At 38.1% G+C, this 22,051-nt stretch overlaps 1 protein-coding gene across 4 annotated transcripts in view; it reads left to right on the top strand.

Annotated features, from left to right (window-relative positions):
* The window catches only part of LOC127696217 (cytochrome c oxidase subunit 7B2, mitochondrial), a 110,045-nt gene that overhangs the window by 30,396 nt on the left and 57,598 nt on the right, over positions 1 to 22,051 (top strand). For all 4 annotated transcript variants that reach the window (XM_052198791.1, XM_052198789.1, XM_052198790.1 and 1 more), the window contains 2 exons: positions 18,823 to 18,875; positions 20,441 to 20,475. The gene's annotated coding sequence lies outside the window, so the exon portion shown is untranslated. The remainder of the gene's footprint in view (positions 1 to 18,822; positions 18,876 to 20,440; positions 20,476 to 22,051) is intronic.

Here is a 22,051-nt window from a genome sequence, read left to right on the forward strand (position 1 = left end):
GTAAAGTTTACATTGGTGAAAATTGTCCCATTCATTCTTTGGGGATTTATTTTCTATTTTTACTTCAATGAAAACATCTCTTTGTCTGGGAAATGTCTTGTGAATCTTAAAAATACCGCAAGTAAATTATTTTTTCTCCTAGTTACATTTGTATTGTTCAGAAAAATCAAATATACAGTTAATTTTGGCTTTATGTTTTAAATAAGCCATTTTAACTAGTTTTCAAGAATTTGAAACAAATCCATGACTTTTTAATAAAAAACAAGAGGTATCTATGTATATTATCAATTTTGAACTGATTAATAAGATAGTATGCAATCTGGCAGCAAGTAGATTTTGTCCTTGGCAGCCATCCTGTTCTAGCCTTTGGCAATTGAATATCATAGTTACTTGATTAATAGAATTTAGCTAAGTTAAATAAAGAACAAGATAATATATTTAGTAAAATAATAATACAATAAACTATTACCATATTCTTACTTTCTCCTTAACAAACACAAAGCCTGGTGAGTTTAGGACTCATTGATAGTCTCACTTTACTGATGTGAGGACCAGGAATCTTTCCAAGGTACATAGCAAGGCTGTGATGACGACATGAATCCTGACTCTGACATCCTGACTTACGGATTTATTACTTTAACTATATGCTGTAAGATGGCTTTAGTTCCATTTTTGAATAAGTTCCTTTTGGTTATAGAAATGAAAGTCAAAGTTATATATTTCTAGAGACTAGATCAAAGTATATAGTGTTAAAAGTGTCAACCAGGCAATAAATAGACCATTGAGACTCTCTTCCCAGGTAAATCTGGACAGTGTCAAATAAACAAAGCTAGCCATCACATAAGTCTTTCCATAACCATGTGAGATACTGCTGCTTACTTTTCAAAAAGAAAAACACATGGGGTGTTTCTGTGTATTCACCCAGTAAGCATAACCGGTTTATTTCTCTAATCTTGATTCAGCTTGTGTGTACATATAGGTGAAGAATAGAGTTCAATATTGGATAGCTTTCTTAACTGAGACAGGGCCTGACGGTTAACCTGGAACTCACTGATGCAACCCAGAGTGGTTTGTCTCACAGCCCAAAGCCTCCTTCTGCCTCCTTATCCTCAGCACTGGGATTGCAGGTGGATACTTATCTCTTAGATGGGTGGATACTTATCTCTTAGCACTGGGATTGCAGGTGGATACTAATCTCTGGCCCTTCAGGAAGTGTCAGGGATGCATTCTCATGGCATGGGTTTCAGGCTGGACCACTTATTGCTTGGCCACTCCCACGATTTCTGAGCCGCTGTCAGCCATCCCATCTTGGAAGACAGGACAAATTGTAGGTTGAAGGTTTTGTGGATATGTTGGTGTCCCAACCCCTCCACTGGAAGTGTTCTCTGGTTATGGGTGGTGGCTGGTTCAGTTTCTATCCCCCCATTGCTAAGAATCTTAGCTAGAGTCACCTTCATAGATTCCTGGGAATTTCCTTCGCTCTGGGTTTCTAACTTGTCCCAGAGATACTTCCTGATTCTAGTTGTCTTTCCTAGTACTCTTTCCCTGCCCCTTCTCCTACATGAGCCTTCCTGTTTCCATCTCCAGCCCCTACTCTCTGTCCAGTGTCATCCACCTACAATGTCTATTCTGTTTCCCCTTCTCAGTGAGACTCCTCACACCCTGCGCCCGCCCCACCCCGCCGAACGTTCCTTGTTACTTAACTTCCTTGGGTCTTTGGATTGTAATATAGTTATTCTTCAGCTAATATCCTCTTGTGAGAGGTATGAACCATGTTTGTCTTTCTGGGTCTGGGCTGCCTCACTCAGGATCATCTTTTCTAGTTTCTATAGGAACTGCCTTGATTCAAATACATTGAGTGATAGGGGAAGACAAAGCCTTTTTTAGTAACATTCCTCCTTAGGTTTAGGTCCTGGACTACAAAAGGGGGGAGGCTGAGCTCAGTGGTGACCATACTTTAGCTTTGCTGCTTCTGACTGCATGTGGTGTGACAAGTTTTAAGGTCCTACTTGGACATCCCTGCTGTGATGGGCTGTAACCTGGACTTGTGGGCTAAAATTCGTTCTTCTCTCCCTCCCTTGCTTTTTGTTATGGGTGATTTTGTGTGTCTCCTTCTTTGGAGGTGATTGGCCACCAACCCACGGGGGTGAGGGGAGCAGAGGTTTGTGGGGACAGGGTTTGGGGTGCTGCAAGTATGACAGAATGACTTCCAAGTACAGTTTCAGTGAGACAGCTCAACTTTATTTGAGGTGAGCAAGGGCTGTATAGATCTTGCGGAGTGAGTAAGGTTATCAGGGTGGGGCTGAGGTGCTGGGAATGCATCTTTTACATGAAAAGGAATTCCAAAAACCCGCTGAGCATATTCTTCTCTTGAACTTATAATTTGGCCAAAGACTGCTTGACTGTCTGTCCTTAGAGGTAGGAGAGGTAGGAGAGTTAGAGGTTGTTTGCTGGAGCATACAGGCTGAGAGGAAAGAGAAAGTAGTTTTAACTCTTGCCAGTCTCAGGATGAGATTTCCAGGGTTTGCAGTTTGGGGACAGCCCCAGTCTCACTCCTGCTCCAGACCAGCTCCTCCAGTTGCAAATATTTCTGTCACAAGTATAGAAATGAAACTCTTCTTCACATTTGTGAATTGGCCTAATATCAAATTGAACATTTTTGTCGTACGTGAGAGGTTGCTATGAGCATATACCTTGATTTCCTAACTCTGCCTTATCTGTCAAAGGAATAAGACACTTATATATCAATTCTTGTATGCCGGGGTTCTGATTTTTAATTCTTGCAAACCTGTGACCCAGACATGTAAACATATATGTAAACATGTATACATGCACTTGACATCAGAATTTTTAAAAACTGGGAGAAAGGGATGAACTTTTTTTTTAAATAAAAGCCACTTGCTTATAGAGCATTCTTGATTTCTATATAAAAAAAGATAAAACCAAATTAATTGCATGTAACTTTGAGATATCAGTTTAAAGTTCTAGAACCATACATGCACATTTTATTATCTCTTAATATTTGAAATGTACTAAATACTGACATAATCTATTCATGAAACAGTGGTTGGAGCACACACACTGCCTTATGCTTTAGTATGTTAGAAAAAGAACCTTAAAATAGAACTGATACCATGACACTTTTCCTTTTGTTGGGAGGGCACTGAGATGAAGTGAGGAAGATGTGACTACTGTTTCTGATACGCTCTTTTCATTTTGCTTCCTCTATATTTTTGTGTAAGTTACTTCCTCAGTGTAAACTATGGTTACTGCATACATGCTTACGGGCAAACCCTAACCTTCCATTCTTTCCTCTGGGCAGCTCCTTGTCTTACAAAGCCATTCTTTACCTGGAGGAGACTGTATCATCAGTCGCAACTCCATTACTTGAATATTTTAGTTGTACCATGACTTACCTTTCACTAGATTACTACATATAAAGAAGGTATTCCTGTGCTGGTCTCTGTCTCTGTTTTCTCTCTCTCTCTCTCTCTCTCTCTCTCTCTCTCTCTCTCTCTCTCTCTCTCTCTCTCTCTCTCTCTCTCTCTCTGTGTGTGTGTGTTTATCATTAAAAACAAACACTCAGTAAGTCTTGAAAAAAGCTTTCTTTGTTATTTTGAAGGAAAACCTGAGAAATTACAATTTGACATTTTAAAGATACTTTCAATAAATTAAATGTAGGTTTGTGATTTATTTGCTCCATAAGAAAAGATACTTTTAATGACGATAGTCAATTTGAAGTTTAAAGAAGGCAGTACTTGTAAGATTCTATCCAGACAACTAATTTTTTGTAGCTATGTGAATAACTGATTTTAATTTTAAGAATGTTTATGGGTGTGTGTAGGGGCATGTGTGCATACTACAACACATTGGTAGAGGTCAGAGAATAACTAGTAGGAGTCAGTTATCTTAGTTAACTGTGTGGACCTGTGGGTTGAACTGAGGTCATCACACTTAGCAGCAAATGCTTTTACCTGTCGAGCTCAGAATAATGTTTTAAACAGTGATCAGGGGTTGCTTTTTGTTGCTTCACAAGAATATGCTGTTGTATAGGGTGTCAAGGGAAGACATTTCACAGAACTATAGCAAACATCACTATAGATTGTTGAAAAAGATGTGCTAAATGTGAGTTGTTTTTTTTCTTGTCTGAATTAGGAGCAGAGGCTTTGACAACTTTGCCCATATGCAGATATAATCTGCATATAATTGTCATCAATTAAACTTTGTGTCTCTTAGGCAAGCTATAAAAACAATAAAGGATTCAGCTAGTTGTTAGCTGACACTGGGAATTAAAATGAATGGATAATGGCAATTTATTAAGTTATTAGGTTTCAATATTTGTTGTGTAGTGAATGTTAAATTGAGTATTATTAATGTGTCTTATGTCACCTAACCTGCTTCCCAATGTGACATGTTTGCTGTCTTCAGAACAGTTTTCAAAGTATCCTCTAAAAACCACATGCTCATTCCTTATGGGTCCAGCTGCATATGTAGCAGAGGATGGCCTTGTTGGACATCAGAGGAGAGGTCCTTGGTCCTGAGAAGGCTTGATGCCCCAGTATAGGGGAATGCCAGGACAGAGAAGTGGCAGTTGGTGGATTGGTGAGCAGGGGGAGGGGAATAGGAAAGGGTGTTTTCGGAGGGGAAACCAGGAAAAGAGATAACATTTGAAATTTAAATAAAGAAAATATCTGTATTAGTCAGGGTTCTCTAGAGTCACAGAATGTATGGGCAGTCTCTATATAGTTAGGGAATTTGTCCATGACTTACAGTCTGTAGTCCAGCTCCCCAACAATGGTCAGCAGCAGCTGTGGATGGAAGTCTAAGATTATAGCAGTTGCTCAGTCCCACGAGGCAAGCTGGCAAAGAAGAATGTCTTCCTTCTTGCTATGTCCTTATGTAGGTCTCTAGCAGAGGGTGTGGCTCAGATTAAAGGTATGTGCCACTACACCTTTAATCCCAGATGACCTTGAACTCAGAGATTTCCCTGTCTTAATCTGGAATTCATAGGCACTGTGCTTCAAGATTTCCATGCCAAGATCCAGGTCAGAAACTCGTATCGCAACAGTTTTCAAGGTATCCTCTAAAAACCACATTAGGATCAGAGGTGAGTCTTCCAATTCTGGATTGTAGTTCATTCCAGATATAGTCAAGTTGACAACCAGGAATAGCCACTACAGTATCTAATTAAAATTTTTTTTCACATTTCTGAAAATCATTCTGATCTTGTGCATCTAGCTTCAAATTCCATTCTCTTCATTCATCTCCCTTGGTGTGTGTGTGTGTGTGTGTGTGTGTGTGTGTGTGCGCGCGCGCGCATGTATGAGCTACTTCTGGAATTGAACAAATCTAGGGTAGGAATGAACTCTCAGTAGTTCTAAGTTCGAACATCTAGCTCCTGTGACAATTTTTTCCATAAAATCATGATTTATATAGTAATCTGTATTTCTATGAGGAAAATACTATTTCATCTTAAACATTCAAAATTTTATTGTCAGCAAAGATTTTGCTATAGCATTTAATGAACTAGAGATTTACTGTTACAACTGTCATCCTATAAAAACACATATGCTCCAGAGATATGTCTTTTTGGTTTAAATGATATTCCAACAGTTAAAAACAGAAATATTACATAAATACCTACCTTCTTCTCTATGGCTGTAAAGTTAGATATAGGAACCCTGGGCCTGTACTCCCTTGTGGAAGCAGTGGTCACATAGGGGCTGGACAGCTCTTCCAGGGATTAATCACTGGCTTCCTCCCTCCCTTGTCCCGATTTACTCTTCTTCCTGTATATCTATCTTGGAAACCGTTGGTATTTACAATTCCTAAAGCTAACAATTCATTTCCCATTTGAACAGTATCTTAATATTTTATTTAACTGTGTATATTATTTATTTTATGGTATATAAAAATATAATATTTTCATACATACCTTAATGTGTTTTAGATATTCTGTGTAACCTATCCCATGCCATGTGTAAGACTCTCAAAGAAAGTTTTAAAGTGAGTTCTACGCAGATACTATGGAGTGAATGTAGATCCTTCTCACTGTGGCAGAGGCATGCGCAGAAGGTGAAGGACGCCTCCACCATTCTTCCTACTCCACCAGTCACTGAAACCTCAGTGCTGCATAAATCCTGGAAACTCTTTGCTTTGATCAGTTTTACTTCTGTAGCTTTCCCACTGGGAAATTCCACTCACTCTTTGTTTAATTCAGCTGTTACATAAATATGTTGAAATGCTCCACTATTTCAGTTCCTACTGTGAAAATATTTTGTAAGAAGCAGTATTAAAACACTTTTTTCCCCTCCCAGCTCTCTAGATTATAGGAATTTGAAAGAAGCCAGGAGTGTAAAGTTTATTAAGTACACAACCTCCTCATGGTACCAACTGAGGTCTAGAAATGAAAATTCAGACCTTCAACTAGAACCCAGACTACATGATTCTTATTCAGACACATTTTAAGTAGAGACTCATTGTTTCAATGATCTGGGTTAAGAAGTAAAATGGATTACGCTGAAATAGTTATGTTTTCCACTTAACAATCCAAATTAACTTGTATGTGTTATTAACTTTTTGTATAGCTTAATTTTATCCTCACAGAAACCCTCTGGCTATTATTTTCATTTATAATAGTTAATAAGACACACACACACACACACACACACACACACACACACCTGTTAGGAATTCTGTAATCATGACGTTGGTGAGATGTTGAGTCTTGCCCTCAGTCTTCAGTTTTGTGCCCTTAATTACTGGACTCTGATTTGTCATCATCTGACACCTTGTCTTTTGTCTAATGTAATGTATGTGTTATATCTGTTCAGAAGAACATGTATAATGTTCTTTTTTTTATTTGCAAAGGCTGTCCTTAGAGTGAGGGGCAGTGGAAGGAGTCAGAGGAGGACAACTCGATTTTATAGTTGGAAAGATAGCTTAGAAATGGTACAACAAATAAGTCGATATAGTGTAATCCTGAGCAGTAAAGATTAATGTCCTAGTCTTTCAGAACTGCGCTGAGGCCTGTGAACTGAAGCATGGCCGATCCTGGGGATCTTAGACAATGGATTTGAAGGACAATCAGGGGCTCACCATCCCACTCTATTCCTGGGTTTTAATACGCACTGATTTGTAGGCACTTGGAAACAAGACAGATAATCCACATCATAAATAATCAATACTTACCTTAACTGTTCTCAAGTAACTGTATTTTACAGGCTCTAAAAGAAAGCCAGCCATACTTAACTCTTTTTTGAACTGTGAAATATATTTATTTTTCCTCTATACAAAGGAAAGCTAGTCATCAATTAAATAATTAGACAGTTAAATCACCATTTTCTCTAGTTTTATGTATTTAACTACCTGAATATCTATCTGAATGAAAAAGGCAAAACTGAAACAATTTAAGAATGGTTTTCATTTCGTGCCATTACATTTTTCATAAATAAGCCTTTAAAAACTATGTACAATATTCTGAAATATATATTATTTTAATAACTGCATTTCTTTCCATATACAGTTTCTTTACAATAGATAATAAAAATCTTGTAAAAGACCATTTCTTGATAATCATTGTTAGGTTTTTTTTTTAAAATTCTTCTCTGTTCTTTGAGGCTTGTATACAGGGGTGTTTTGTAGATGTATCCATTTGGACTGGGTTCCACAAGTCTGCATTTTGATAGGCTGTAGTTTTCTTTCTGTTTTGAAGAGAAATTCCTTGGGGATGGGTGAGGACTACACTTATTTGTGGGCACAATGGAACTATTTAGATTGTTGTTAGGGATTATGTTGATTTAGTAAAGTGGTAGTTCTAAGTTTTTTTCAATATCTGGGACTTCACTACCAGTGAGTAGTTGGCTATATTTCCAGTGCCCAGGCTTTCCTCTTGTTGAGTAAGTCTTAAAAACCATTTGAGACCTTTCTTACCACCAAGGAATGCATGCCACCTTTAGGCCTTTATGGCCATTGTGCCATGTTGAATATTGTTGTCATTTATAGGGCCAGAGCTTGATAGGACTGCTCATTGCTTCCCTCTTTGGGAAGCTTGCATGACATTTTCTAGTACTATGAAAGCTAGTCCTAAGAGAGGAGGCATGCCGGTTAATTCCAGCTCAGTGGCCTCTGGGCCGTGTCTGAAGTTCATGGTGTCTTTAGCAATAGGGACTTACCTTCCACCACTGGTGGGAACCAAGGGCAATAGCAGTAGGCTATATTATTTGGGAATGTCTTGGAAAGTCCTGATCAACAACTCAAAAGAGGGCTTTTCATGTTTAATATTGAGTTTTTTGTTAGGTGGTCTTTGTCTCTTGGACAAATCTTGTTATACTATCAGCCCTGCTGAGAAAAGTTCATTTGAAATATATTTGATTATTTATACACAAAGTATGTGAATACACAAATGGATTCTTCCTGGGGTTTTCTAGATATCTTATAACAGACATCTGTAGATCTGTGTTGCTCTGTCAGTCAATAAAGGGTTCACCCCTAGGAAAGGCTAATCTCCTTCAAGTGGTCAGCAGTTTCCTGTAGCTCTTCATCTACAAATGAGAGCTTATGAAATGTTCTCTTTACACATTAATATGTTCATTGAATAGCACTTCTGTTCATTATTGTTTATGCAGCAATTCCTAGGAGAGAATTTCACAGCAGACATCTTGGTATTCTGCTGTAATCTTTCCACCCTGTTTTACATGATGTTCCTTCAGACATAGATGCAAGGTTTGTGTAATTCCAATTTTATACTCATTGTACTATGTAGTCTAAATTATCTGAAATTAATAGGAACACCGAAAAGCTCTTTTGATAATTGTTGATACAATTATTACTTTATATATGCCATTATTATAAGACATTTGTTATTTTTATTTTAAATGTCATCTTGCTATTCATTTGAAGCATACTTGTATATAGCTATATGTGACAAACCTAGATTCTAGGGAAATAGCGTCTATTTATAGATGTTATAGAATCCAGTAAATTAAAATGTGTCATATTTTAGTAGAATATCACTGTATAAATCTAACTCTTTAAATTATGGAATATTTTGTAGGTCACAAAGATAAAATGAAGACTGATTTCAAAGAGTTACAGTAAAAGACACATGTACACATACCCTGGAAAGCACTTAGACATGATGAAGAAATAACTTAGACATAATGAAGAAATGAAATTACTGTGGGAAGTAATGTAAAAGTGACTTTAATTTGCCTGGTGCAACTGTTATCTGGAGGTTTACCCCCTCAGTCTGCTAATGTAAGCCTAGTTCTGGAAGCTTTGAGCCTCTGTCCAGTCTTAACTAGGCCTAGAATGTCTTTAGCGTCTGAGACATATTACTCAATAAGCATGCTTTTTCCAGGTCCTTCTGACTTCTGGCTAGTTAGTCAGCTCAGCTGTTAGGGCTCAAAGTTCCTCTCCATGCTAACTGCTTCAGTCTGACTTTTCTCTCTCAGCCTTTCTTGAAATGTTCTGCGTGGCCTCAAACTAACTCTAGCAATCTGTTCTAGTCTTCTGCCCCTTCCAATTCTCTGGCTTGTCCTATCTTTACCAGAATCTGGCCTGTTCTCTCTTCAGCCTGTCTCTGTCAAACTTTTAAAACTGCCTCCTTCTTCCCCCCTTTTTTTGTCTGCACTAGTGTTTCTTTTTTTTTAAAGGTTTATTTATTAGTATATTTAAGTACACTGTAGCTGTCTTCAGACACGCCAGAGGAGGACGTCAAATTTCTTTATGGATGGTTGTGAGCCACCATGTGGTTGCTGGGATTTGAACTCAGGACCTCCAGAAGAGCAGTCAGTGCTCTTAACTGCTAAGCCATCTCTCCAGCCCTGCACTAGTGTTTCTTAAGTAGCCACATTGTCTTCTCTTTTCTTGTGAGAGTTGGGCATATCCTATTCTGTCAAATCTTTCTCTTTTTGGTTACTTTGCCACACAGACATCACTTTTAAACGTAGGTGCTTCCTTCTACAAACTAGCTTTACTTTCACTGTTTGGGATTAAAGGTGTGTACTAAGGGCAAGTCTGTATTCTAGTTTGAGGGATTAAAGGTGTGGGCTAAGACTGAGACACACCACAACTAGAAACAGCTTTTTTTCCCCCCAGTAACTAACACAATCTTTGGGTTCACAGTGTGATTAAATATCCTGGGACAAAGTAGTGTCTTCAATGAGCTCTGTATTGCTTAAAACAATAAGTTGTGCATTCTTGGTCCAATCCTTAAAACATTTCATAATGTTCTACTTATTGTCAGTTTCGTGTGTGTGTGTGTGTGTGTGTGTGTGTGTTTGTGTGTGAAATGGATTTTAGTTATTTTCATCTCCAATCTTCTTCCTGTACTTGGCACCCCTGCTGAAACCCATCTTCTTTCTTGTCTGTTTTCATTACATTTAATTAGAAATGCTTGCTTGAGCAGAGGTGGAAGGTTATTTTCCCAAAGTAGAGGTAAGCTATTATTGGCTATGTTAAGGAAGAAAATGAAGTCCTGATAAGCCTCTTAAGGAAGGTTGGAGCTTATGGATCCTTTGTCTACTCCTGGTGAAACATGAAGGTCTTAATCTCGTACAAGTCTGGAACAGGTAACTACAGCTGCTGGGAGATGTAACAGCTCTGTCATGTCCAGAGCAACTGTTTTGCTCACATGGTCCCTTCCACTGACTTTACACTCTTTCTGAACCTCTTCTGTGATATTCCTTGAGCCTTGGAGGAGATGGTGGAGACACCCCATTTAAGCCAAAAATATCACCATCACTTAGCCTTTGGCATGTAGTAGGTTTTTGTATTAACCACTGCCTGCTGCAGTAAGCTTTTATGATGAAGACTGAGCTATAGCACTGTTCTCTAAATATAAAGATAAATGTCAATATTTAGAAGGCAATTTGAGATTATGACCATGTTGCAAAGAAAAAAAAATTGAGTAGGCTTCTAATCAAATCAGAAAGTGGTTAGTTATGAACATAATAGTCACTCCACTATTGTACTAGAGGGTACATCTTAACCTATAAGGTTCTTAGTGCACAAGATTCACAGGTCAATAAGAAGGCTCATTCCCCTAGCATCCTAAGCCGCACTTCCTAGCACTATGAAAGCTCAACAAAAAGGAGTATCTTCCTGCTCAGTTCCAGCTTGAATTCTCTATGTTCTATTACCGGTATTCTTACCTTTAAATTCTGACATATAAGAAAGAACAAGTGCAACTTCCTATGTTGTTTCGGGGGAAGTGTGTCTTTTGGAGTCTTTCTGACCAACTACTCTTTTTTTTTATTGAATATATTCTTTGTTTGCATTTCAAATGCTAAATCCTTTCCTGGTTTCCCCCCTCCCTGAAAACCCCCAACCCCTCCTCCCACCCCCTGCCTCTAAGTATATGCCTCTCCACCTGACCCATTCCTACTCCCCCCCCCCCCCAATTTCCCTGTTGGGACATCTATTGAACCTTCATAGGAACAAGGACCAGCAACTCCTAAGGGAGGTAATCTTATAACTAGCACCGGAATTTTGTTTAAAATCTCATACCTTTTGGGAGAAGTACTGTCTATCCATATCAAATATATCCTTCCATTAGAACTGTCCCATTATTTCCTGCCAAACTTTAGAGTGATTATGTTTTTTTCTTTCTCTGTAACATCAAGTCCAGTTTGTGTTGCCCTGCAAGTCCTGGGAGCAGGGCCTGTCCTGATGCTTGGTTAGTCTTATAGAGGTTAGTTGCATTATTAAAGAAAACTAACTCTGCTTCTATCAGAAGATGTCAAATTCCAGTAGCTCCTCAGTTAATGGTGGGATTACATGTCCACCTTCCCTCTCTGCTTAGAATTTGTCTGGTTCAGTTTGTGTAGGTCTGTGTATACTGTCACATGCACACTGGAGGCTATGTGTACAGTTACCTTAGAAACACTTTTTCTGATGTCATCAGCCACCTCTGACCTATAACCCTTCTGTCTCTTCTACAAAAATTCCTGAACCTTGGAGTGAAGATAATATGAATGACAAACTTAGTGCTTAACACTCCACAGTTTTTGTTTGTTTGTTTGTTTGGATTTGGTTTTTTCGAGACAGGGTTTCTCTGTATAGCCCTAGCTGTCCTGAAATTCACTCTGTAAACCAGGCTGGCCTCGAACTCAGAAATCCACCTGCCTCTGCCTCCCAGAGTGCTGGGATTACAGGTGTGCGCCACCACAGCCGGGCTCACTCCACAGTTTTTTATTCTCTGCTTGCACACTTGAAAGTCTTTGCTAATTGCCATCTACTGAGAAGAAAGCTTAGTTGTTGACTGCTGAGAGAATCTCTGACCAATGGGTATATCCTTTAGTTATTAGGAATCATTTAAATTATTTTCCCATTTGAAAAATGATAACATTGAATTCTTTTCTAGTGTAGGAGGCACAGAAGTCTTTGTGTTAAAAGATAAGCACCAGGGAAACCTAAACGTTAAACACAGAGTTGTCTGTTCAAAGGAAAGGGTGTTAACCGTTACCTGTGCACAAGGCTGGGGTAGACTTGGTAAACTTTGAGATAGATAGCTCTATAGCCAAGACAACAATAGATCTTCCCCTACACCCTTATTCTGAGTTTGATTTTTCTCAGTCAATATAGATATAGAGCTCATCTTTATAGAAGATGTCCCAGGCATTTTACAAAGACATTTGAAGTTGTCGTACTTTACTTATTTAGCTTACTCTGTGCTTTGTTTTTGATACAGAATTAAGTTAATTATTACCTGGAAGTTTTTCACCCAAATTATGCTGTTCTTAAATGTACCTAAAATAAACAACTCAGGGTAAGATTTCCTAAGTTTGAAACAACATTGGCTACTTAGCTGTTTTGAACTGAGCTTCCTTTATTTTCTCCTGTCTGTGAATCATTCCTGTACTGGCATGAAACTTGCAGAGACCCCTCTGCCCCACACTCTAGGGCCTATGCCCTACATGATAGTTTTTTGGTTCCTTTAACAGTGTCTGACCCATCTTATGAGATGCAGCTGAGATCTAATAAGAAAATGGCTTCTTACTCCGTGATGTTATGCAACTGTATCAGTGGGAATATCTTCCCAGTATTTGGTGTAACTTGAAGGTTCCAGAGCTGAGGGATACCGAGGCTTGTTTTTCTCCTCTAGAAGTGTGCATAGCACCTTCCAGCACCATGAATGCTAATGAATAGTAGTGAAGCACCCCCCCACACACACACTGCCACCCAAACAAAAGTCAGTTGTCTTGACATAAATAACATATTAAAAATAAAAAAGAATCAGGACACAATCACATAGCCTAAAAAATATTTTGAAATGAATCTAAAGAATTAAAAAAAATGCATAATTAAAAACTCTAAGATTTGAAAAAAGATATTTAAGACAACAGAAGATGGAAGATGCTCAACAAATGATAAAAATAACTACTGTGCAAATGGCCATTTTACCAAATGCAATCTGCGTATTCATTAGGATTCCTATTAAAATTACTCATTTCTTCAAAGAAATTGAAAAATATCATAAATTTCACTTAACACACACACACACACACACACACACACACTGAGGATAGGCAAAACAGTAATGATGAATAAAAATTAATGGAGTCAGCATTCCTGATTTGCAGTTATACTACAGTACCATGTTTATCAAAACATCATGCCAAGAGGCAAAATGAGCAACCAGTTGACAGGCAGTGAACACAGGATTATTAAGAAAAAAGAAACAGAATGAGGGAGTCAGGAGGACAGATAGACACACAGAAAAAAAACCTATCATGCTATTGGTATAAATATAGACCCACTTCTGCCTTCAGCTTCCTTATCCTTCAGTTTACATGGATTCAATATCTGCCTTCTCTAAATAAGGCATACACTTCCAGATAGGAGCATAAGTAATGACTTTATAAGGAAGATTCCAGTTACTCAGGAAATATGGCTAGCAATTGACTAGACTATACCAAACTTTTTTTTCTTAAAAATTTATTTATTATATGTAAATACACTGTAGCTGTTTTGGCACACTCCAGAAGAGGGCATCAGATCTCATTACAGATGTTTATGAGCCACCATGTCGTTGCTAGGATTTGAACTCAGGGCCTTTGGAAGAACAGTCAGTGCTCTTAACCACTGAGCCATCTCTCCAGCCCAGACTATACCAAACTTAAAAAGCTTTTGTACTGCAAAGGTAAAAGCAAAATGAAGGCCATCTTTCCTAGCTATGTATCTGACAGAAATATTATCTAGAGTATATGAAAAGCAAAGCAAACTATGTATTAAAGATAAATTAAAATGGTCTGTGGAGATTAAATATATTTTTCAAAAGAGGAAACACAATCGCTAATAAAATGTTCATCATCTTCAGCCATCAGGCAAATGTTTTTCAACTGACAGTAACCTTGCTTTACATGTGTGTTTCCTTTTGAATACACACAAACACATTTTTTAAAATACTGAATTCACAGACAATAATACAGCTCATTCCTGAATACAGCTTACAGCTTTTCTCCATAAACATACACCGGGGCTCTGTATTTAGGAACACTAAATGAAAACAGAGGATTCTGAGGAGAAGAAGCCAATAAATATAATAACACGGGTCCTGGGAAGGATCTTAGGGTGGGAGAAGACCATTTATAGAGAAATGGGTAAATATCAAATAAAGACTACTTTACTTAATACTATTGGATTACTATTAAGATCCTGTACTTTATATAACATGTTAACATTAGAGGAAATGAAAGAACATTCTTTGCAGCTTTTCCTCCATGTCAGGGTGTGTTTCAAATTTAAGAGCTAAAAATGCCATTAAAATTAATTGAGGTGATGAATGGGAAACAGCGAATCAGGAGGAGCTGGGTGACTCCTTAGGCCTCTAGCACTAGAGACCTAGGGTAGAACTGCAAAGGACAGATTTATATTACTACCACAAGAAAATGCTTTTTAAAAGTACATATATCAAATATGAATGCTCATAATTATACATATATTGAAGAAGTAGGAGAAAGGTTTATACTTGAGATGTACTTTTAAAACAGTTTGCTTAACTACCTCTCTGCTTTTTATCTAACTTGTGCCTTTATGTAACTGAAAAAGTGCTCACTAAATCTTCATTGAATGAGTGGAAGAAAAATTGCTTTCAAAGCTCTGTAGGAAAATAGGATCTAACCATAGATAAATCTAGATAAAGGCTGAATACTAATCACTTTAGGGCAAGGCAGTCTTTGTTTGTGTGACAGTATTTTATAAATAGTCCAAGTTTGTACACAGATTTTCACTGTTACAAGGAGCAGCAGGAAGCGACTTTCACTGAACAAGGCCTAGTTAGCTCGGGACTTTGAAGATGATACTTGTTCATTAGATGAACTTGTATTGATTTTTTTGTGTGTGTGAAAAAATAAATTAAAAGGCAACCTAAGTATGTCGTACAACAATGAAAAGTTTAAAAATAGGTTATGTTAGCTACTTAGTAATTAAAATGAGCCAACAGTGATTCTGTGTCATTAGCCAGTTTTGGAATACCAACTTTCAAAGACCTAAACAGTGAAGTATCATGGCTTTGGCACTAATTGGGTCTTCAAGGCTTTGAGTAACACTGGATGTCATTTACTTTAGCAGTTAACAGCTGACTAGATTACAAAGCTCCACTACTTCCCAAAACTCTGGCAAGATACCTCATCGTTGGTAATTCACCTGCAGAGCTTCCAGTTGAAGAACTAGGATTAGTGCAGGAGAACCTACAACAGAAAGAAAGCAAATACTTCCTGGTATTTACCTGTCCCTGCATAGCATCAGTTCCTCTTACCATTTGTCCTAGCAAGTGGGAAGGAGAACTGTAAAGGCGGAAGTAAGTGGGTCCGGCCTGTCTTACAGCACCCGATTGCTCATTACCTAGAGCTGCTGGCAGGCTCACACACAGGCTCATCTTGCCCTTTTCTTTTTGCCTCTTGGAGAAAGCTAGCAATCTCATTCTTGAAAAAAAATTCCCTTGACTTCTTTCGAACTTCATTGGCTTTTCTTGTTATGTATTTTCTTTGCTTTACATAGCTCCCTGGCCTCTAAATTTTGCAGCCACCTAGGGTTTATGTTACTTTCTACTGATGCATTATAAATTACCATAAACGTGGCGTTTTAAAATAACACCCATTTTATAATCTCAGTTTCTATGGAGCAGAAGTCTAGTCATAACTCAGCTGAATCTTCGTTTATGACTGCACTTAGGCTGTCATCTGTAACTGGGATGTTACCTGGAGAACAGATTTACTTCCACACTTGCTCAGATTGTTGGAAGGATTTATTTCCTTAGGGCCATGGGAAGGAGGGGCTTGCTCTTTGGTGGAATCTGGTGGCTTTGCAAAGGGGCAGCTAGAGGCTGCTCTTAGTTCTTGTCTATACTGGCTCTCTGTTGTGTATTTCCTTTGAAGAAATTGTTTAAAGTTATAGTAATAAGGAAATAATGTAATTATAATTATAATTTGGAGAATTTTGTCACTAATCTTGTTTTATGGCTTATAAACAAGTTGGAAGGCTTGCCTTCACTCCGGGAGATGGGAGTCAGAGAGGGGCGTGAACACTGGAAGATGAAGAGTGAACCACTCTGAAGTCTACAGTCTGCAGATAGCTCTCTGCTTTATCCCGTTCTCTTGCCTCTCACTCACGGGCCTCATGTGATTAAAATTGTGCCTGCTAATCAACTTATAGTTCACACACCCACTGCTGCAAGTCAGGTTCTTTAATCACCTGATACTTTTTGTACAATGAATTTCAGCCTCCCTTTTGGTTGTTCACTTTAAAGACGTGTGTGTCATCTCATACTCTATGTTCTTTCACATGTCATATCTACTTATGAGAACATTTTGTTCCTCATATTTCCAAACTATTTTCTCTTCATCAAAGTTCTTCCTTTTTATTCTTTACAAAAATTATATACTTTATTCTTTTTTTTCTTTAAAAATTTTTAATTGCAACTGGCTTTTTTGTTATCCTGTGAGAGCCTTTGACTGGCCATTTCTTGCTGCTTGAGGCCTCTTTTCTTCTGATGCCTCCTAACGTGTATACTTTTTCTCTGTGGGAAAGGACATGCAATCATGTTCTTCCTGAGCTTTCCTGTAGCTGGTGCTGTTCGTTCCAGATTGTCGTAGCAGTGCGCAGTTCGCCTCTTTCTCAGCCTGACACTTAGCCATCTTACATGTTGATACTGTGTGAGCACTTGTTCACAATCCCTATTCCTTGCAAGAGTGTGGATTTCAGGAATGCAAGCATCTGTCTCTGCCTGGAACATAGACAGGCATTTCTTTACAACTCTTGGATATCTGAGCAGGTGAGTGAGTAAAAACACAATTACTCATTCTCCTGTCTGAGTCCTCAGCCCTTTGCTTTAATCCTGGAATCTTAAGTGCTGGTGGAAAGATAATGTCATCAAATTTTCAGATTTGTTAATAACTTGCCTGTGTCTGTCATCAACTGAAATGTGACCTTCAGTTGCTAGTGTGCCTTTTACTCTCCATTCCAGTCCTAATGGGGAGTAACCTCTGTCGCTACATCAGCTATCTCCAGATGTGTTTCTAGGATGGACCACAGAGAACACTAGTGCCACTGCTTTGATTTAGCTTTGTGCGGGAACTCAACAACTTTTCCTGTCCGATTATATTCTGTTACGTGTTGCTTCACTTCAAACAAGGCTGTATGGCACTTGGCGGAATGTCTCAGGACTTCTTTATTACAAAAACAAAGAAGGATGTAAAGTAGGTAATGGCAACTTTCTGATTTCTCATTCAACATATCTTTTTCTCAGAGTCTTGTCCTCTGTAGCTGGCCCTTCTCCTATTGTTTTTTTGTCTCTACATATTTCTCCACACCATGTTAACATGTGCTTTGTGGGAGAGGGCTGCTGTCACTCATGTGGACTTCAGTTGAAAATATAAGGTAGATATATTAAATTCCTTCATGTTATTTCACTGTAAATCTTTGCTACTTCTATAAAATGAATATTTTTGTTTTCCATAGCATTGAGGTATTAGTTTACTGATAATTGGTTTGGGGGCACAAATGTAAAAAAGACACGTCCAGTTTCCTAAAATCCTTCACTACACGTGGCGGACCTTGTCAGTGATTTTTTTTTTGAATTTTATTTATTGAATATCATCTTCACTTACATTTCCAATGGTAAAACCTTTCCTGATTTCCCCCCTCCCCAAAGATCCCCAACCCCTCCTCCCACCCCCGGCCTCCACATATATGCCCTTCTACCCAACCCACTCCCACCTCCCCCCTCGATTTCCCTTTGTTGGGGCCTCTACTGAGCCTTCTCCTGGTCAAGGACCATTTCTCCCACTGATGCCTGACAAGGCATTCTACTGCCACACTTTTGGCTGGAACCATATGTACCCCTTGATGGATGGTTTAGTCCCTGGGAGTCCTGGGTCTTCTGGGTGGCCAACCTTGTTGTTCTTCCCATGGGGCTGTAAGCCCCTTCAGCTCCTCTGGACCACCCTCCAGCTCCTCCATTGGGGATCCCCATGCCCCTTGTCTGTAATTCTTAATGCCTGCCTACCTGACTGCAGGTGAGTATCCCTCAGGAGGTTGCTTACAGATAAAACAGTGATCTCAACTGGGGCTGAGGAAAGCTTTATAAGCCCTGTCCCAAGGACCATGGGCAGATAGGCATGATGTCTTGCCCCATACTTTGCTTACATTTCATGTTTGAGTCATTTCATAAGATTTATGTTTATTTGGTATCCTTTGTGTGCAAACATTGTTTTAATATAGTGCTATGTGACCCTTTGTGGGTGGCATAGCCTACTCACCTGTCGTCATTTTCAGTTTCTCTGAATACTCACATTGATTTTTCTTCTGTGCTTTTAGGCAGGTGAGTCAGAACTTCAGAGGAGAGTGTCTGCACCCCACTGACTCTGCAGGTAATGAGAACATTAACAGAGTGGGTTAGAGTGCTCTAGATTAGGATTCCATTGCAATGTCCTGTTTTGAACAACATTTTGAATCATGTGTCTGACACATGGCAGTGGTTGTAGCTACTTCTTGGAAAGACTGAGGTAGAAAGATTACAAATTGAAGGTCTACCTGGGTTACTGTGTGAATTTGAGGTGTGCCTGGGATATAATGTGAGGTCAAGTTTGCTAGATCTGCTTTCGGAACCTTTGAGGATGAAGCACAGTTAGTTGTACAATGCTTTCTTCATAGTAACACACACACACACACACACACACACACAGCCTGTATGTCTCCGTCATTTACACGTACACATACCAAATCATGCTTCCTTTTTAAGGGGAGATTGGAAGGAATTAAAAGGTCTGATGGGAAATTTTCAAAAATAAGATTTATATTTGTGCCATATTTTAAATGTTTGCTCATCAACCCACTTTATCTCTTTATGTTAATGGGGATCAGTCTAACTACAGGGAGAATAAGAGGTTGATGTCAGTTAATTTGACACAATGTTTTCAAAATAAACATTTCCTAGAGGAGAAAATGTTTTCCTTGATAGACTAGCTTCATAGTGCTAACCACACAAACAGTAGGATGCAGAAGGAAATCTGTGCTGTCAGCGAACACATACAAGAGAGAAGCACTTGTAAATAGTTCATACAAAGAAAAAAAAAACCCAAAACAAAAGCTTTCTTTTTAGCCAGCTGAGACCACCAAGTAGTATAAAATATGTCATCCATCATTTCAGTGTTAAGAGCGCCCCCTGGTGTGTGACTGTATAATCATGGTTCTGAGAAATTTACATGGTTTTTTTGAATCTCCTTGTGCTATTTAAATAGTGATGGCCTTCTTTTCCTGCTAGCCTGACCAGCATGTATATAGTGTGCAACTTTCCACAGATGTGTGCGGGAACATTTTTCTGGTGCCCATTCCAACTCATATCTAGGAGCAGTTTGAAAGCAGAATATGGGAACATGTGATTTCTAAAGTTCTTTATCTCATGTTAATTCCTGTTCATTCATTGTGAAATACGTAATTATTATGGAGTAACTTTCAGAGGGAATAACCTTGTTATGGTAAATTGCTGTTAACAAGTCTGTCTTGGTAAATTTGTGGACATTTTTATAATTAATCAAGAGAACTCAATTATGTTCCTTCATATTTTAAGAAATTTATCATGTGAATACAGACAACCATTGAGACTCTCTTAGAAGCCTGCTGTTTTTCTGCAGCTACTGAGCATGAAGTATAAATACCCTTCATTCTGTACCATGTCTAGGGATCTTAGCTTTCCCCTGCCACCCATTAAGACTGTCTTACCAAATATCTCAGTCAAGACCAGCAGAGTACTTATTTATAACTGCTAGTTTTTCTTTTGTTTTTTTATACCTTGTGAGGTTAAATTCCATATAATAATCTAAAATATATAAAAATTTTACAGAGATAGTTACTTTCTCCTATTCTCTCCTTCTATACTAAAAGTTATTGTCAGTTTAAATCATTTCTTACAGGCTTTGTGTCTTTTTTTTTGTAGATTACCTTTTCATGTAATTTGAAGCCATCAGCCAGGTATGTACCTCCTGACTTGTTGAATAGCCATTTGAATCCAATTTTCCTATCGATGTTGGAAATCATGATGCTTGGGCAGGCCACTGATTCACAGGTTTAATCTCATCTTTCAGGGAAGAATCCGGCCTGCATCTCTCTGGACGTTGATAAAATACACTATATATGTATATGTATGTGTGTGTGTGTGTATGTGTATATATATATATATATATATATATATATATATATATATATATATTTCATTCTTACTCTGTGCCAGACTTAGGCAGAGTGAGTATTTCTTAAAAGAGCATGTCTTTGAAGTAAATACTATTAGAGAACTCTTTCATGCAGAAGTCAAGATATGCTGATCAACTATTCCTAACATGTAATGAGTATTCAATCATAGTACTGTATCATTAATTTGATTGCAACTAACAGTCATAACTGTATCTATTGATGTTATTGTCCTTAAGGGCTATCAATTCCATAATACACAAATGTAGATGAATGTAGGATTTTGGAAAAACTAAACACGCATGCATTTACAGAGAAAACAGATTTAATTTGGGAACTTACTCTTCAAGAAAGCTTTCTCAAACCAGGGGTGACATCAAAGGATACACTCTTAGAGATAATAGAAATACGGGATATAAGACATGCATATATTTTAAACTGTTACTTGCTTCTTTTTTATTCAGCATATCTTTTTAGCTTTCTCTGGCCTTGGGATGTGAATACAATTCTTTGCATGTTGCCATTTTCCGGATGTAATCCTGTATTTGCATTGTCTGTATGAAGCCCCCATTATGTCCCATCATAATCCTTATGGATTATTTTCTTGATTTTTCTTTAATAATCAGATTTTGCTCTTTCATTGCTATAGTATCCAAAATCATATGTTTATTGTTTCATTAATAATAGTTTTGATGGTTATCAAGTAGCTTACCATGGAAACTCAATGTGAACAAGACTGTTCCTTGTTTAACAGACTCTAGACGGCTTATATTCCCCTTTGTCCTTGAGATTTGCTCTAGGAAGTGGCTCTTTGATGAAAGTTTAAAAGCACATTGTTGGTGGTTTTCGGTGCTCTGGACAGTCTTGTAATTTTGATATAATTTCTATTTGACATTTGTTTGCTTTTTGTTTCTTGTGTCTGGGTGTTCATATTTAAACATAAAACCAAACAATAACAATATTGCCCATACCAAGATCTACCACTATGATCCAGTTACCTTATTTGGGGACATATATCCAAAGGATTAAAATCTACACAACAAAAAGATTCCTGCATATCCAAGTTTATTGTGATACTCTTCACAATAGGCAAGTTGTAGAAGACACATAAGTGCACCTTTAAATAATCAATAAAGAAGAAGTAGTGGGTGTAGATCATTGGCTTCTCTTTGGCAGGCTGATTCTTTTTGTAAGGTCTGACAAGAGTAGTGTACGCGTGATTATACATGTATCACTATGTATGACATTACCCAACATGCACCAAGCTTACGAAAACCAGTTTAACTCTAATGTCAAGTCAGTGAGTGAATGAAATAGACAGGAGCTACACTAAATTTTTATCCTCATGTCTGCCCTGTAG

This window comes from Apodemus sylvaticus, chromosome 11 (assembly GCF_947179515.1).
Source record: "Apodemus sylvaticus chromosome 11, mApoSyl1.1, whole genome shotgun sequence".
Lineage (NCBI taxonomy): Eukaryota > Metazoa > Chordata > Mammalia > Rodentia > Muridae > Apodemus > Apodemus sylvaticus.